The sequence below is a fragment of the Anas acuta genome, chromosome 10, assembly GCF_963932015.1.
Source record: "Anas acuta chromosome 10, bAnaAcu1.1, whole genome shotgun sequence".
NCBI lineage: Eukaryota > Metazoa > Chordata > Aves > Anseriformes > Anatidae > Anas > Anas acuta.
This window is the reverse complement of record NC_088988.1, coordinates 14,019,619-14,036,894: the sequence shown is the minus strand read 5'-3', so window position 1 is coordinate 14,036,894 and position 17,276 is coordinate 14,019,619. Positions and strand designations below refer to the sequence as shown.

Sequence of the window (17,276 nt, the reverse complement as noted above, 5' to 3'; positions counted from 1 at the left end):
TTTAAAAAAAAAAAAAAAAAAGGATGATTTTGTCTTTGTAACCACGAGTATAAAACTGTTTTATTAAGACTTCGAGACTCCCAAACTATCTTTTAGTTAAATTAAGTTGCAGTTTCACATCCTTTTTCTTTTTTTGGGGGGGCAGGCTGCGTTTAGAAATGCTGCTGCTTTTGCAAGTACTGCTGCCCAGAAGAACGATCATGGAATTGTGCCCTTATAGGGTCCTTCAAACAAATATGTTAGTATGAGAGGTGCCATAAAGAACAGACTTCCTTAAGATTTCCTAACTAGAATATTATGGCACACATCCTAATCAGTGCCTCCTACAGACTATGCCTCCATACTGGTCTAAAGACGTAAAAGTTACTTTATAGATGCATGTAGGGAAGGAGGCAAAGCAATAAAATGAGATTAAGCAGTAAGAAGCCAACTCTCCATTAATGAGTCATGCACTCATAGCTGCTTAGCAGTATTATTTTAAATATCCATAGCAACCAATTAGCCTCTGTGTAGTCTTTACATTACTTTTTGAATCTTACATTTTCAAATCTTTTTAGAGTGAGAACACACACATGTAACAGCTGGAGAAGTAGAACAGAACAGCACTGTCCTTAAACTTTCTATAAAAATCAAAATATGAGAAAGAAAATGATCTTGGACAAGACTGTCAGTGTTTGTTTCCCAGAATATCACAAAAGCTTGATGGTATGGAGACAGATCTTTTCAACACATCAGATGCACAAGCACATGCATTCTGCTTGTCCTCCTTAGGTACTTCCAAACAGATTTATTTATAGCAGTGTGCATAGACAAACCCTTTAAACAGTTGCTGTAAGCATAATTTTAGTCTGCTATAAAGAAATTCAGGTTTTTGAGAAGGGGCTCCAATCTGACGACTGCTATAGTCATTTTAGGAACATCCTGTCCCTATTTGCTAGCAAGCTTTGCTCATGAATAAATACTGTGCAGCCAGGATTTTTCTTCCCCATCCCACCTTTTAATAACAAAAGCAGCCTCAGGCCATTAAGCCTTCCCCATCACCCGTTAATCTCCAGGAAACAGCTTCTTTCTCAATTGTTGCTTAACTGATGCAACATTTAACACCCCAGATGAATCAGCACTGTGCTACTAGTAAGCTTCTGACTTCACCGTTCTTTCGACTCCACAGTACTAAATTTGCTGATGTGTATTTCGGGATATTCAGATTACCACCGTTTTGGGAGGCCATTTTAGAGCCCACATTTGCCTCTGATACTTTCTTTGTTCTTCCATTGTATCTGTCTCTAGATTCTGGTACATGCAACTTACTCCTATTGTCTGATCCATTCTGGTTAACAGAACTCATGTCTACATTGTTTTAGATGTTTTTCTGATGTATATATATAATTTAAGTTCAGGGATTCAGGCTTTTTTTTTTTCCTTTTTCTTTTTTTTCCCCCAATTTAATTAAGCAGAGTAGCCTATGAGTAATAGAAATAGCATTAGTCAGCAAGATCTTGTCTTCAGCTTTTAAAGCTCATAGCTAGCAAATAAAATAACCCAGAAATCAAAAACGGAAATCTCCACTTTTTTTTTTTTCTTCTTCTATTCCTGTAACTCCTTACTGTCCCAATGGGAAGAATACATTGTCTTTCAGGCAACTTCTCTAGTAATATTTTTTTCCTCAGTTGTACCCATGATCTCATCCGTCTTCCTTAAGGACTGAGGCTGTGGGCTGCGTTTATTTAGCAGCCTCTAGCGGTTCGCCACAGCAGTTACCAAAGGCTGTATCTTCGTGTGCTGTAGCTGCAGCACATACCTGCTCATACCTTGCACAGAGCTTTCCAGGATGCTCTTTCCAGGATGATGTAGTTACATGCTGGTCTATGAACACGGATGAAAAATACAGTAGAAAGATAAGACAATATTATTCAGCTCTGTGCCACACAAGTTGATTTGACCCTGAAATATTTACATTGGGGTAGTGACTTAAAGGAACTGCATACAATCAAAGAGAAGAAAGAGAAGCAATAACCACAGGATGCCTGATTTGTCCCAAGTGCACTATGTTCGGGGATGTTTCTTACAGTGATTTATCTTGTACTTTATGTAGCTGTTCTTAAAAGATGCTACAAATTTCACATGCTAAATAGGTGTAAGATTTCCAAGATACCTCACATTTTAATGACAGTCTTCTAGGAGAAGATTGTCACAACACTAGGAGATGACTTTCACAACTGCAAAAAAAATGTCTACAATTTGTGAACTTTCAACAACACTCTAGTAAACACAGCGATTGGTGGTTCATGACATATTTGACATACAGAGGCAATATAAGAATTTTGCTGGCCTCACTGTGAGAGCTAACTTGGGGTCTGAAGGAGGTGATGCACTTAACAATATCTGCCTTTTTACCTTTGTCATCACATAGCTTAAGAGAGCAAGAGACCACAGAAATGCTCTGAAAGAGACGTCTTGCCTGGAATATTGAAAAGACTTGAAAGACTTTCTTTAGCCTTCTCCAATTCAACAGAGAATTTCTTCTGGCAATGAAAAATCATTATTAGAAATCAATAATTGAAATAACACTTCGTGCTTCAAAATAACAAATTTGGTGCATGAAAAGAATTACTTAATAAAGTGAACTGGACCTTCATCAATGACTGGAGTGGAGGGAAAGCTTCAAATGTGTTTATAGTCAAGGTGCCAAATATATCTATGTTACTTTAACTACAAAGAAAGGCTTCAACTGTAGCTAGATAAATAATCACTTCAGAAAGACAGGGATTTCAATTAGTGCCTTATATAAGTCACACACTTTATAAAACACAGTTAATCATTTACAAAATACATTCAACACGTAAAATACATTAATATATATGAATCATGTAAAAATATAATTATAAATTTAATTATAAGGACCTTTTAATTGTTGCCATTGTTTATAATCACAAAATTAATTATAATGACCTTTTAGTTGTTGCCATTGTTTATGTTTCCTTATGTAAACCTGGTAATCTTTTTGTTATATTAAGTTGGTAATCTAATATAAGGACTTCATGTTTACAAAGAAATTTTGGGTTCTGAAACTCACAAAACCACGACACTTGATTATTGTGTGACAGATAGACATTAATATGACTCAATTTTTCACACTAAGTTTTTCCACTGAAGAGCAAAAAAACAAGGGTCATGGACAGCAGGGCTTTGGGTTCAAGGACAGCCTTTACATTTTGTTCTGCACTGCTTGAGGATGTGTTGATCCCCACATATCGCTAAAAGAATAAGGATCTTGTCCTTCAGTGGACAAATTCAACTGATTTGTTTATTTACTAGTTACTTTGCAATATACAAAATGTCATTATTTGCTTACAAAAAAAAAAAAAAAAACAGTTATGAAAGTAGAGAGCTTGTGGGGCAGTATCTGTAATGCTGCGGTTTGGAATCCAACACTCTGAAGATAAATATCACAGATTTTGATGTCAACACTGCAGACTGTAAATGGAAAAATATTCCAAAAAACAACATCAAACAAAACACCCAGCAACTGCAGCATGAACAACTGCAGCATCCCCAAAGAGCAGCAAGTGGGACAGCAGGGGTGTGAACCACTGCAGTTATTCAAAGTGAAGTGTCCCTGCTTGTGAATCCGAGTTCAGACATCCTATTCAAGGATGTCCAAGGACAGACAGTAGCAGGTACACAAGTCTAGAGATGTCAGGAGCCAGCCTAAGCTTGGACCAACTCATTAATCCACCTCCTGAGGCAAAACTAAAAACAGAACTAAGTTATTTTCTTTTCATTTTATGCCCAAATGCACTAGTTCACATGTAAAAACTAGTGATTGTGACAGTGAAAACGGTACCTACTTAAGGCATTTAAGGTACCTACTTAATAATTTCTCTGGTGACCTGAAACTTTAAACTCTCAAAGTTCTAAACATTCTGCTCAGTCTGTTTAGGATCCTTAATTTTTTTTTTTTTCAGTTGATTCTTTCAATTTTCATCAGAAACAGATACAAAGGGAAGAGCCAGCTTCACTGTCAGCCTGGCTAAAAAAGACTATTGAAGCAAGCTCTTCCCAGCAGCAATTACTCAGCGCAACAGACATGTTTTTACCTACTACTGAAGATCTACCAACCCTGCCCCAAGGGGAGAATAGCTACCCCACCTGTCAGCATGCAAGTATGTTTGGTATGTTTGGTCACATTCAATGGAAAACCTGTGAACCCACTTACAAGAAGATGAAGGTTTCTCATTACATTGAGAGGCATGTGTTTTCAAGAGATCAAAACAGTTGGCTAAAGAGATGCTTTAATACTGGGAAACAAAATGTGCAAGGTTTTACACTTCTATAAAAGATACTAGGAACACCCAAGAAAACTTCTGTGAGCTCTGGTGTAATCTCAGTGCAGCCTCAGGCTGTTAACTCTCCCTCATCCAAAACGCAAAATTGTTTTTGGGTGACACAAGCTTCATTATTTTTAGATCACTTCATAATGCTCTGAGATAATTTCTCATAAATCCAGAATCATTAAACCATTTGAAGGTATTATTTGTGGTACATTAAAGAATATTTCTTTTGTCATTATTGCTGTGTGCTTCAAATTTCCTGATATCCCAGGCTGGTAAGGCTGGGACACTCTAGCAAGGCAGGAAGTGCTAAAAAAGTCTGCTGTACCAGGTCTGTGAAACCAAAGTCTTAAATATCTGGACTCATATAAAATTGTGCAAATGTAACCATGGAAGAAAACTGTTTCATTGCTTTTTCAACAAAGCTGTGTTACCAAGGTGTTGTATCTTTCTAGTTTTCTAGTTCAGGCAATGCAAGAGTTTATGCACCAGAGCTGTGTGTCCTGGCATACCAAACAAATAAGCTTGTGTCCTTTTTTTATTATTATTTTTTTATTTATTTTTTATTTTTTTTTAATAAGTATTTTTGGGATTTATCCCCAGTAAAAGAGTACATCTGTTTCCATTCTTCTCCCTTTTTTCCCCAGTAAAGATGACTGGGTAGAGCAGTGGGGTAAGACAATTCACACTGTGCCTGCATCCATTAGTGTTTTTTGTACTTTAACATAGTAATCCTGCCTCCCAGATACTGCAAAGCTTTGTGAGTGTGTATTCATAACCATCACTATCAAAAGAATACAATGTAACTGAGTTTTATAATACATATTTTCCATCCTATCCTGGACACCTAAATAATACAGTTATTTTAAAAGATATAAAATTACAGCCTTGTAGGCTGAAACTGTCTACAGAGGAAATGAAACAATCTATAATAGTCTAGGCTAGATTTAACTTCCACATCACTGAAGCTCTATTTCTCTGCTGGTGCTGAAAATCAGGGGGATGGTTCAAACAGAGATATGTTTTTCAATGAGAGCACTTAGGGATAAGCAAAATCTATGAAAAATCAGAGAGACACAAAACAAATTGTAATCTACTTCCTATTTTAAGATGGACTGACAAATTTCCAATTACATCAACTTTTGCACTAGCAATGATTTGTTCTTAGGCCTCCTGCCTTTTAAACCAGTGACATGTTATTTGTGATGACACTTAAGCATTACTTAAATTTGTGAATGACCTAGCTATAATTCTGGTGGTCACAGAAAAGAAATAACCTGCAGAACTACACCTGAAAATGTGTACTGTCTATTTGCAATTACACCAAGAAAACAAACAGCATGTATCTGTAGGAAAATCAGGCAAGTAGTGTCCCATTCTGCTTCTTTTAGTATAATTACCAGACTGATGATCTTGATGTCAATTCTCCAGTTACATTTACAACTGACCACTCTAGAGGTTCTCTAGTGGCTTCCATAGAAACAATGAGGCACATCTGTATTCTGAAAAAGAAAAAAAAAAAAAAAAAAGTGAAAATGAAAACTTACTTTTCAAGTGCTTGAAGGAAGGGACTGTCTTGACATTTTGTGTTTTCTGTAGCTAAGTCCGTTTAAAGAGTTCCCTGCCCCTCTTCTGGGGTTTGGTACAATGGTTTGTACACTTATGGGGCTGCACGATGAAATGAATCAAGGAACTGATCTGAGAGAAAATGAATAACCCTGAGAGACAGGGTTATTTTTAACACTGATCCCTTCCTCAAACATAGTCCCACAGACAGTAGTACTCTCAACACCAAGGAGCATTCATGAGGATACAGGTGCAAAGTGAGCAAGTGCTGTAAAAGTGCCTTTGCCACTGAGAGAAAAAAAGTGCCTCTGTGCTCCAAATTCCTGATTTCCAAAACATTTCTGTGGACTGACTGTGCACAATCAGCTCTTGCTTTGGAAATAAACAGAGTGCTACTAAAACTAATTAGAACTTGTGCAAAATAGTATATACATTAGTCATACAGGTTATGTTTTACATTGTGTCTTACCAAAATGATGTTAAAATCAGCCTTTTCTTTTTTTTTGTCCCCAACTCATCATTGTATTTATAGGCCTCAATCAGGTTTATCCTTCACAATGGTTTTCATCTGTTATCCCAATATTTCCAGCCAGATGCCACTTTTTGCTCCTTGTTTATTTACATCAAAACTGTCTTTGACATTATCCCTTAAACGTAGAAAACCCTGCCCAAATTAATTAGCATTCAGCTTAAAACTCACCTTGAAGACACGTTTTTACTTTGATGTTTACAGTAAACTGCCAATTAACAGTGGATAGGAAGATTGCAGACAGGGAATTTTGATACTGTAAACATTGTTTACTTCCAGCTTCAGGAAGTCTACTAGGTACGCAAATAACTAATCTTGTTGTTCTGTCTTCTTTCATATTTTTTCCATTAAGTCGCTTTGCTACAGCTATTAAAATATAATAAATGAAACCTATGTGTACTGTATTAATAGCATCAGAAAGCTGACTATTGCTATATGTCTTCTGTTTGATACTGTGGTTGTATTGAGTGATATCAGTGTGTCAAGAGCAACGTTGCTTAATTTACATTTTTATGCATGGTAGCATTGTTTTTTTTTTTTCAAGATCCATACTGATTTTTAATTAAATTTATTTAAATTTAGAAGCAAAATGTTTCTTTCTTTAAAGCTGTTACTGAGATATAATAAATTTTACTTTTATCTTGCCTTACTTTGGAGAAGGAGTTGAGGGACCAAAGCCAGCTCTCTTACTTCAATCCTTGCCCCATATCCCAAGGGAAAAATTCAGTTATCTGTAAAACAGGAAAAGGAATGCAATAGACTAAACTGGATCAGATCAACTTAGCTTCACCACAATAAACTAATCTAGTTCTCTATTACACTATTCAAGAATTAAAAAATAGATAAATCAATTACCAGTCCCTGAATCCCTGAAAGCTGAAATTCAGTTTATTCCTAACTTCTGACATATTTTGTGTGTGTACACATATACACGTGCACTGGAAAAGTGCTGCTCCTTATCTTGTAAATGCATGCTGTTTTTACTATAGATTCAGAGGAATCTATAGATCTGCAGAGTGTAGCATGTTCATGCATTAAAACTCTTCTAAACGTCAACAGATCAAAACAATTTATTTAATACTATCTTGGCAATGATTAACAATGGAAGCATTACCTATGTACACAGGCCTAGAAAACACTGGCACAAAAAAAAAGCTAACACTTTATGCTTTGTTATGTGAATACATAGCTCATTATGAGGTCCTCTGGAATTCTGGTCTTACTATGTCAGGGATATAAAGGGTATACATTTAAAAAGTCAATAGATATGAAAGCTTCCATAAAACAACAACAACAAAAGAACTTTTCCAAAAGCAGTTTTGTTATGGTCTACTCAGCAATATGGAGAGAGATTAAAACTTCATTATTACAGCAGTAGCTCACACAGTGTTAAAGGGTGATTCACAGTCAGTCACAAAGCCAATTCATTTTGTAGTTAGAAAGTCTTTTCCATCTGTGCATGATGTCATGCATTTATGAGGACAAGAGGCAAGAAAATAGACATACAAAATACTGAGCAGAATTAATCAGCTCTGTGTCATAGTGTAGCCTCTGTTTTCAAATACTGTGTGAATCTGCTTTCATTTACACATTCAAGTTCTGACAGAAGGAAAATTTATGGTATAGCTTTATAAGAGACAGGCTTAACAGTACTTATATTATTGCGCCACTGACTCAACAGTTCAAACTGATCCTTTTTATCCCTCTTCCAATATTTTATATTGTGAGCATCCTTCTTTTAGCACCAACATGATGAAGGTAGTGTAAAACAGTTGGTAGAATGGACTTGAATGACTCAAAGATGCAGCTACAGAAACAAAGGAGAGAGGAAATGAGAATGGATGCAGGAGAATCAAGGTAAAAAAAAAAATGTTATAACTGACAGGAGAGAGATATAAAAAGAACATGTGGATACAAATAGCAAGTATAATGAGAGTACCAGCAGAGTAGCATGATGTATGTAAGAAAGATAATCTAAAAGGAAAAGCAGCTGTTATAGAATCAGAAAGTCTTGACTCTATTTCCAAGTTCCTATTATGGTTCTAAGAAATCCTAAAGAGGATATGTGATCCACTAGGTTCTCTGTCAGTAAAATCAAGAAGAGTACTTATCTGATAGGAAACACAGGAATATAAAAATCTATAAGTAACTTTCAGACCTATTAAGTTTCATGCAATGAAAATGAAATTTACACAATTGCTACCAAACGCATTTTCTCCTAAAGCCAGGCCACCATGTATTTGCTGTGCTGTGCTCCTGCTTCTCTTCCCTTCTAGCACTGGAAGAGAGATGCTTCTCAGCACAGTCCTACCCTGAAATCCTCCAGACTACAGTTCCATCACTTTCCCACAACATGTGAACTGGAACACCTGTGCTACCTGACCTATGGCTTCAGGACATGCCGCTGTTTGTTGGAGAGGGTCTCCTGTTTATGGAAAAGAGCTGAGAAGTCTGATCTGTAAGATGCTACAGAGCTGGAGAAATTAAAATCCTTAGGTTGATGGAAGTAGCTTTTGAATCAGATATTTGACTAGACTGGTAACATCAGGAAAAAGTAAAATCCCTGACTCATCCTTTTTGACAGAGGTTAAACAAATACGAGAACAAGTTTGGCGTATTAGGAAGTATTATCTCTTACTTTTCCTAAGGCTTTTTTCCTATTTGCTAGTGATGTCTTGCTCTGTTACAACTTACTGCATTTTTATGGAAAAGTAAGACTGAAAGAGAAAAAAAAATCATTGAAAGAATAATACAAATTAAATATTATACAGAACATAAGCAAATGTAGAGACAACTATGCTATGAAATAGTAAACAATATTAACAGCAGAAAATTCAAATGGATGTAGCCAGAGCAACTGCAGAAGAATGCAAACACTAAGCAATTACATAGCCAGAAGTGGAGTAATAATGAGAACAAAAGATACAAATGATGGAGTAGGAAGAACTATAAACAAACTCACATCGTGAAAGAAAACATTAAAATGAGTACACAGTGAATGAGTTCAATATGAAAAAAGAAAAGAAAAGAAAAGAAAAGAAAAGAAAAGAAAAGAAAAGAAAAGAAAAGAAAAGAAAAGAAAAGAAAAGAAAAGAAAAGAAAAGAAAAGAAAAGAAAAGAAAAGAAAAGAAAAGAAAAGAAAAGAAAAGAAAAGAAAAGCCCCATATCTGGAAATGTAAACAAGGAGTATTGAGAGGAGAAAATATCACCAGAAAGATGAAAGAGATGTCAAGTAGAAAAGATTAACAATGGAAAAAAAAAAAAGTCATTGGGGTCCAAAGAGTATTTTCCAGCTTGCTTTGGAGGTTGAATTTGGAACAGGGAAGATGAAGGTGGGGTATTTATATCACATAAAATTGAACCTCTCATTTAAGAAGATAATTTGGAATGCTTATTCCCCCCCCCCCCCCCCTTTTTTTTAATAAATAGTTGATAGTGGAATACAATCCTTCTCTAAGCTGTTTCAGAAGGTACTTACTTCTTTCTACAAGGTAAACAGGGAGTCCAGAGGTTGACAAGTGGCTGAGCCACACTGACAGCTCTCAGAGGGAGGGCATTCAGTTCCTTTACCTCTTTCCAGCTTCTTTTACTTTTCTCCCACATTTTTCTGCATTGCATCTGGAGCTTATCTGGTTGTTCTCAAGGTCAGGCAACTAAACTCAGTAACATTGTAAAAACATACACTTTTGGGTAAAACAGTTTCTGCTGTTTTATTCTGCTGTTCTGCAGTCAAATGAGTTCCGGGGTGGCACACGGTAAGTAGTGGGATCACACACAAGAGCAGACAGAGTTATGGAAGGACAGGGAGGGAACAGAGAAGGCCTTTTTGTCAGTATTAAACTTTTAATTTAACCCAAAGCATCTCCTGAAGCCACAGTTTCATGACATAACCACCTCAGTTAAATACCCTAAGTTAGATGATGAGAACGGTGCCACTGCCAGCACTTAGGTACAGAGAAAAGGGACTATGAGGAGTCTTGCATGCTTTTCAAACAGGTAGCTTCAGATTCTCATGTCTTTTGTACCTACGTTAACCAATTCATCCTGCAAAAGTTTGAGGAAAGTAACATTTGTAATGTCTCCAATTTCCAGCCTCTACTTTCCTATATGGCTCCATAGCACTGATGTTTTATGATAGTACCCAAAGTACTGCATGCTTTGAAGAGGAAGGCAGCAATAGATTTGCGTACTTGTGGTTTTTATTGCAAATCTCATTATGCCTGATGGGTTTCATTTTTAGCCTTATAGACTTACGTTATGCAAATCAATCAGAATCTCAGTTTTCAAATTTTTGTTTCTCAGTGATGTTCACCTTTTTTTTTTTTTTTATTACTTACAGAAATTTTCATTATGTATAAAATAATTCCCTGCTTTTTTGATAGTTCTCTATATACTTGGTATACACAAGTCAGGAAGGCTTTGTATAGTATTCAGACTAAATTTAGCCTAATTTAATTCTTAATTATTTCTTTCTACTATCCTGGCTGCTTGCACCTACTAAATTAAGTTTGAGCAAAAGGTGAAACAAGGCTTCTACTGCCTGTAGGTAGATGTACAAACAAGCCACTACAGGGTGAGCTAGGGTGTGAACACACAGCACATCACATGTTCTACAGAAACTGTCTGCAACCTGTTCTTTCTTTAGTTTATTACGTGCTATTACTACACAAAAGCTGACTTTATGACAGTTTGTTAGCCAATACAAACTTTACAACTTTTAAGTATCTTTAGATAATAAATGGATTTTTTTAACTTCACTTTGTAAATATATGAATATTTCATTTATTTTAGTATTTTGTTAAAATTGCCAAATCCTCATCTCAAAAATTGAATCTTTTCTAGGAAAAGGAGTTATCTTCTACATTGCTTTTGACTGTCAACATATTCCTACTGGTATGGTAGTCAAAACCAGTCCTTGACAAAAGATCTCATTTCAAACACACATACACATAGCAATAGACTGCAGGTGATGGAACTAGCAGATATCAGAAAAAACCATCAGGCAAAGTAGATACATCCTAGGAATATTCTTCCAAAACAACAAAAACAAAAGAAAACAAAACTTGGAACTAGTTTTCTGTAAAAAAACATTTTTACATTCTGGTTCCTCTGAAAACCTAAGCATTGAACACATACTTAGTTTTAAGCTTTGGAATGCTCATATGAAAGCCAATAAGAGTAAATAGTGCATGCAACATTATGCAGGAACAAACTCGTTGTACAATTAGGGATTTTCCTTGCTTTTGTAACATATATATAGTTGGTAGGCTCCATATGTATTTTATACACTTACAGCTTTTCTAAGAAGAATTTATTTATCCAGTGAAAAAACATGGCTCTGCATATGCACCCTCTGTATATAGAGCCGTATATGTGTACACATACAGATGTGCACATACAAACACAAACTTCATTGATTGTTACTGTTATTGATTGCTACTTACTGGTTCTTTGTGCTACTTATTGCATTCCTTGTGAGCAAAGGGTAAAATGACAATTCATTAGCTCATTAAAACTGCTAAATATTTATCATCTTCCCTGTATTCTAGTGAATATGCGAATAATGCAGGTTATAAAAGAAATAAGAGCCAGAGGCCATGAGATAGGTGTGTTACATAAAACTAAAAGCTGAGGGCTGTGTGTCATCTGCAGTATCCACCCAGTTCAACATACTGAGCAACAGGGTGAAAAATGGAGAGCTGTGAAGGCATGAATAATACGTCAGCTAAATTAGCTTCCCACCAAATTTTTTTTTTTTCTAAATGGAGTGATTCATACTAGGAAAATCAACTTGGAGACAATGCTTACAATCCTGAAGAAAGCTGTAATACCTAAGATAAATACCTTGTAATCTAAGCTGAGAAGGAAATCCATTATAGACAGATGTATAAAGAGATGCAGCCTTCTTGTTCTCTGGCTTTTCTGAAGTGTAAACTGCCCCAAATTAAATTAATCTACAAAAAAATCTGACCTGTACTACAGAGATTATTAGGTCTAAACAGAAAATACGTACCTAACTTGAAATAGAATTTCAGAGGTTTGATATTAAAACAGCACATCACCTTACAGCACAACAGAAAAGATGATTTCAGAACGTAACAGTCAGGGATGATACAAAAAAGGTCATTGATATATTCTTAATTTTAAAAAACAAAGCTTGTATTATTACTGAATATCATTAGGCTTTAAAGTGCTTTTCTAATTTGTTACATGTCTGAGTCTACAGTACTTGGAAAAAAGAACAAAAACAATCCCTTTTGTTCCACAGGCTTCTAAGACATCTTCATTTAGCCTCTGGGTTCATTTCTAAAAGGAGGGATTGTTCATGATGGACATAAACATCTATTTATGTATAATCTTCTCTGTAAGTGCAAGAAGTAATAACCTAGGATTCCACCCTATGCTCTGAGACATAATGAAATCAAATGTCTAAAGAGTAGCTGTTCATTCTGAAGAGTTCTTTTTAGTTGTTGTTTGAGATTGCTTTGTGACTATGTATTCCTTGCTATTGTTAAAACTTTATTAGAGACTTTTGCAATCAAAAGTTAAAATTTTTGCATTAATTAGTTTTAGATGTGGGAAACTTTGTCTGTAAGGGCATTTTTTTATGGACTTAATATATACTTTATATACTTAACTCTTTGTTCATCCTAACCATACCCTGAGAAAATTTTAACTTTTAATGTATCACTTTAATGTAACTTTCACCATTATTATTTTTCCCTTATTCTTGATCCAGGAAGCTGCATGCAGAACCTTATTACGTTTAATTTCATGTTAGCTTAAACAGTCTACCTTCTTGACATACCAACTCCATAAAAAAACAGCAGTCTTATTAACAGTAAAAGTTTTGAAATATTTTGCCTACCTGTGCTGTTGATACTTTTCCTTGACCTATACTTAACACATAGTAATATATTATTACACTTTTCTAACTCTTACCCTGCTACTTCTGTAACCTTAGGTACCTCCACTTACCTTCTATTTTCATATCTTTAAACTGGGAGTAATAATAGCGCAGACTAGTATCACAAATAGCACAGCTTCTGTCAGCTGTATGGACGACTTCTGCCTGCACTCAGGTCATCAAGGCAGCATCTCTTCTTACTTTTGGCTTGCTTTTGAGGCATGATGAAATTTCTGCAGAAACATCCTACATTAAAAACAGAACTCTTTGTCCAGAGTCATCAGGAAATCATCTTTTAAAACTGGTCATAAAATTACAGCATCTTAAAACTCCTGCCACACCAGTTGTTCCTATGACCACCTGCAGCCCTGTTTCCATAGGCCAGTTATAAATTGAAAGGTATTTCTTTACTTTCACCGCCTTTTTTAGTATGACATCCCCCTATTTTCTTTTTGATAGAATGGATTGTCCTGAGTTCTAATTCTTACAGCTGTAAAGATGGAATTTTTCCGTTTCCTGAGCCTCTTTTTATACAAGTTAAAATCCTTCTTCCTTAGAGGAAAAAATATTATGGTTGTAATGGATTATTTGGTATCACGTAAGCATTAATTACACATCCTGAGTTAGTGTTTAAACCACGTATTTTAGAGAGAGATAATTAACTGTTTGAAGCAGTTAAGGTACTATAGAAATGAGATAAATCTTTAGGTTTTCCTGTCATTAAATTCTTTATTAATTACTATTCCTTTAACAGATCTCTTTGAAGAACTGAGTAAATTATAATGTTAATCAAAATATGGGAAGTTGCTACTTAAGGGGCTAATCTTTTATCTTCTGATTCAAACAAATCAAATTGGTGTGTCACCCCCTCCTCCTTTTTTTTTGTGGCCCACTTTACAAAAAAATGCTAACTCAGGCATGTTTCAACACCACAGTTGGAGCCTATAGCCAGGGATCAGAGACGCCATTGTACTTATCCTCAACCAACAATGATGGTGAGTGTGTGGAAAAGGGGAGAAGTTAAAAGAAGAAGTAGTGGTTTGGGCTAAAGCAGCAAAGGTGAAAAGCAAGCCTATTTTTACACTTAGCCTACAAGTATGGAAATTCACTTACCCAACTTAAACCATTGCATAAAATAGCAATTGAGGATAAACAAATATTAATCAATGAATAATTTGAATTATTCTGTGTTTGTTCTTTGGTGTTTTAACTATTGCTGAGAATCAATTGGGTTTGCACTTACAGCCCTTAATGACCTTAATTAGCCCAACCTGAGAGCTCAAGCCCACAGGCCCAAGAGTCCATATAAACTCAGTCTTGGGCATTAATTTGTAGAGCTTGAGCTCTGTTGTTGGGTTGCTTGTTTCCAGGTTTGTTTGTAGTTAGCCATGTAACTTGTTGATCAGGGATCTGACCTGGGGCCTGACTACCTGGTTTTACCTTGGCCCTGACTAATTGCTACAGTCCTGCTGTGTGATTGTTGGACTGTATTTGACCCTGGTTACACTTGGTAGACCCCACCCTGAACCTTATGTGCAAGCTGACTTTCCAGCTTGGCCCTCGAACTGACCCTGTTTATGTAACAGTGAACTACAGGAGCACTGAGTGAATCTGCAGAGATAGAAAATCTCAATTTCATATTTTCCTTTGGCTTTCACAGTACAGGTGAACTAAGTTGCCTAATATAAAATGGTAATGGTAGCAATGCTATTTCTTTAGTGTAATGTACAATGCAAGTCTTGGGATGATCTAATATTTAAGGAAAGACATTCCTCAGAATGCTAGAAGTTCTTTAGCAAAACCTGTTTCTTCTGATTCTGATCTTTGTAAGAGAAGGATTAGTCAATTAGTGCAATGCTATTCAATGTGACAAATGTAAGAGGATTAAGCTGAGCCTTGTTCATAGACTCTAAAAGCATTACATACAGAAACCAAGCATTACAACAAAGAAAAAAGGAATTTAGAACCAAATCTTTGTTTTCCACTTCATTCTTAGTGCTTCTCCTTTCTTCTGAAAGGTAAAAATGTTGTGGTTTTCTTATTGTGGGTATCTTCAAGAATGCAAAAACTATTCCTGCATTTATCACAATGAACTCAAGGCCTTACAAAACTTCTTGGGAGCATCTCAAAATAATAAAAAACACTGAAAGTCAATACACTCACTTGGGATGAAATGTGAGCTACTCAAGTTCAAGTGTCAGCATCTAGCTCAACGTGCTTAATAATGGTTTTGTTGAAAATAAGTTGTTTTCAACATCGTTTTTTCAAAATAGCATTTTTTGAGGAAATTGTATTCTGTCAAAAACTCTCAGGCAACTTAACGTGTTCAATGCTTAAACAAATAAATGTGGGCTTGGGTTCCTAAAGGAGTAAGAGAAGAAAAAACTCAACCACTAAGAAATGAATGGGACTTGGATCCTTAATGTATTGTTGTGCTTTCTGTGAGCCTTTCTGCCTCAAAGATTTGAGTTGTAAAATATGGTTCATAACTGAAACAATGGGCAAAGTACCTAACTAGTTCTTTCAGTGACTTTATGAGTATTGAAATTAGTCCCAACTTTCAAAATGAGAGCCACATGGTGGCAGGAGAGAACAAGGGATGTAAGAAGATTACTGTGACAAATGTTTCCTTCAGTTTTAACTACGTAATACTTCTCAGTCCTACAGCACTGCTGAAGGTTCATGGCTATGTTTTAAAATCAAATGGACATAAACCTAATTCATTAGTTACGATGTTTTAAAGAAGTCCACAGCTTTTCTAATATTACTCACTGAACTCAATAGGGAATTCTACAGTGAATGTTAATATTGCAATAACAGCTTAAGTTAGGTAGTATAGTTAGGATATGAAACCTGCAAGATGTTGGTAGATAGATTGTATTGCATCCCCTTATCATAATATGAGGTGTCTATGACTAGAAGTGATTTTCTGATAGCTCTTTTCCTATTGCTACTCTTCTGGTGGCATACGTAGAATGCTACTGAGTGATACGACTGGCTAGAAATGGTAGTTCAAATTCATAATTCTCTGAAAGAAATATTTAGCCCTTCAATTTTTCATGTAATGTGTTACATTGTGAATATATCTGCTATTCAAATAAATAAAAATCTAGAACTTTCACTTTAAGTTCTACTAAGAACAGTCCAAAATACTAATCCTCTGGTTTAAGACCATCTAGGCATGTTACTTCATGGACATCCATAATTACATTACATTAACGTTTCTAGATATCTCAATGAAGTTAACACAATTATCTAGTTAATTGCCAATGGTAACAGTGATGTATTTAGTTGTAAGCTCTCTTAGTACTTACATAACTGCAGCCCAAACTGGGATGTGACCAGTCACTTTTCCGATCAAGATGCAGTTCAGGCAGCTGACTTCTATTAAATTAAGAATATTGTAAATTTGGCAGTTCTCGAAGAGTATAATCTTACTAACTCTTACAGACTTGTGACTGTTTAATTTACACTGTAAGACCTTACAGTATCCTTTCCATTAATTCTATCACTTAAATCACTTAAACTTTGCATATTCCATAAAAATAGCTTTCCTTTAATCTGAATCTTTAATTTATTTTAACCTAAATCGATAGAGTTAAAAATATTGAATTCTTACTAAGAACCACCAGCATGACTTCTAAAATAACTGATTTAAGGCGAAAGAAGACATGAAGTAATCAAACAGGATATGGAGTCTATTATCTCTAAACCTATCGGTACAAGAATTTTTAGTACTTTTCTTAGCAATAGTGTTGTAAAGCTTCTGAGATCTCAGAGGCCATCATTGCAGCACTGGTCACACCCAAATCTTCATGCTAACAGGAGCAGCATAAACTACTCATCCTCTCAAAAGACAGGGTTATGACTTCAAACTGTATTTTATTGGGATATTTTTCTTTAACCTATTAACAAACAGTGGAGCTCAAACATGAATTTTCTG

The 17,276-nt window shown here is 35.5% G+C and overlaps 1 long non-coding RNA gene across 5 annotated transcripts in view; it reads right to left on the bottom strand.

Annotated features, from left to right (window-relative positions):
• Window positions 1-17,276, bottom strand: part of LOC137861889 (uncharacterized) — a 137,224-nt gene that overhangs the window by 5,385 nt on the left and 114,563 nt on the right. For 2 of the 5 annotated variants that reach the window (XR_011099909.1, XR_011099906.1), the window contains exons 7-9: window positions 13,405-13,566; window positions 7,077-7,157; window positions 10-5,833 (exon numbers count right to left, since the gene is read on the bottom strand). This is a non-coding gene — a long non-coding RNA (uncharacterized lncRNA). Of the gene's footprint in view, window positions 1-9; window positions 5,834-7,076; window positions 7,158-13,404; window positions 13,567-17,276 lie in introns of those variants that run through there. The other 3 variants (XR_011099907.1, XR_011099910.1, XR_011099908.1) reach the window with 3 other exon arrangements.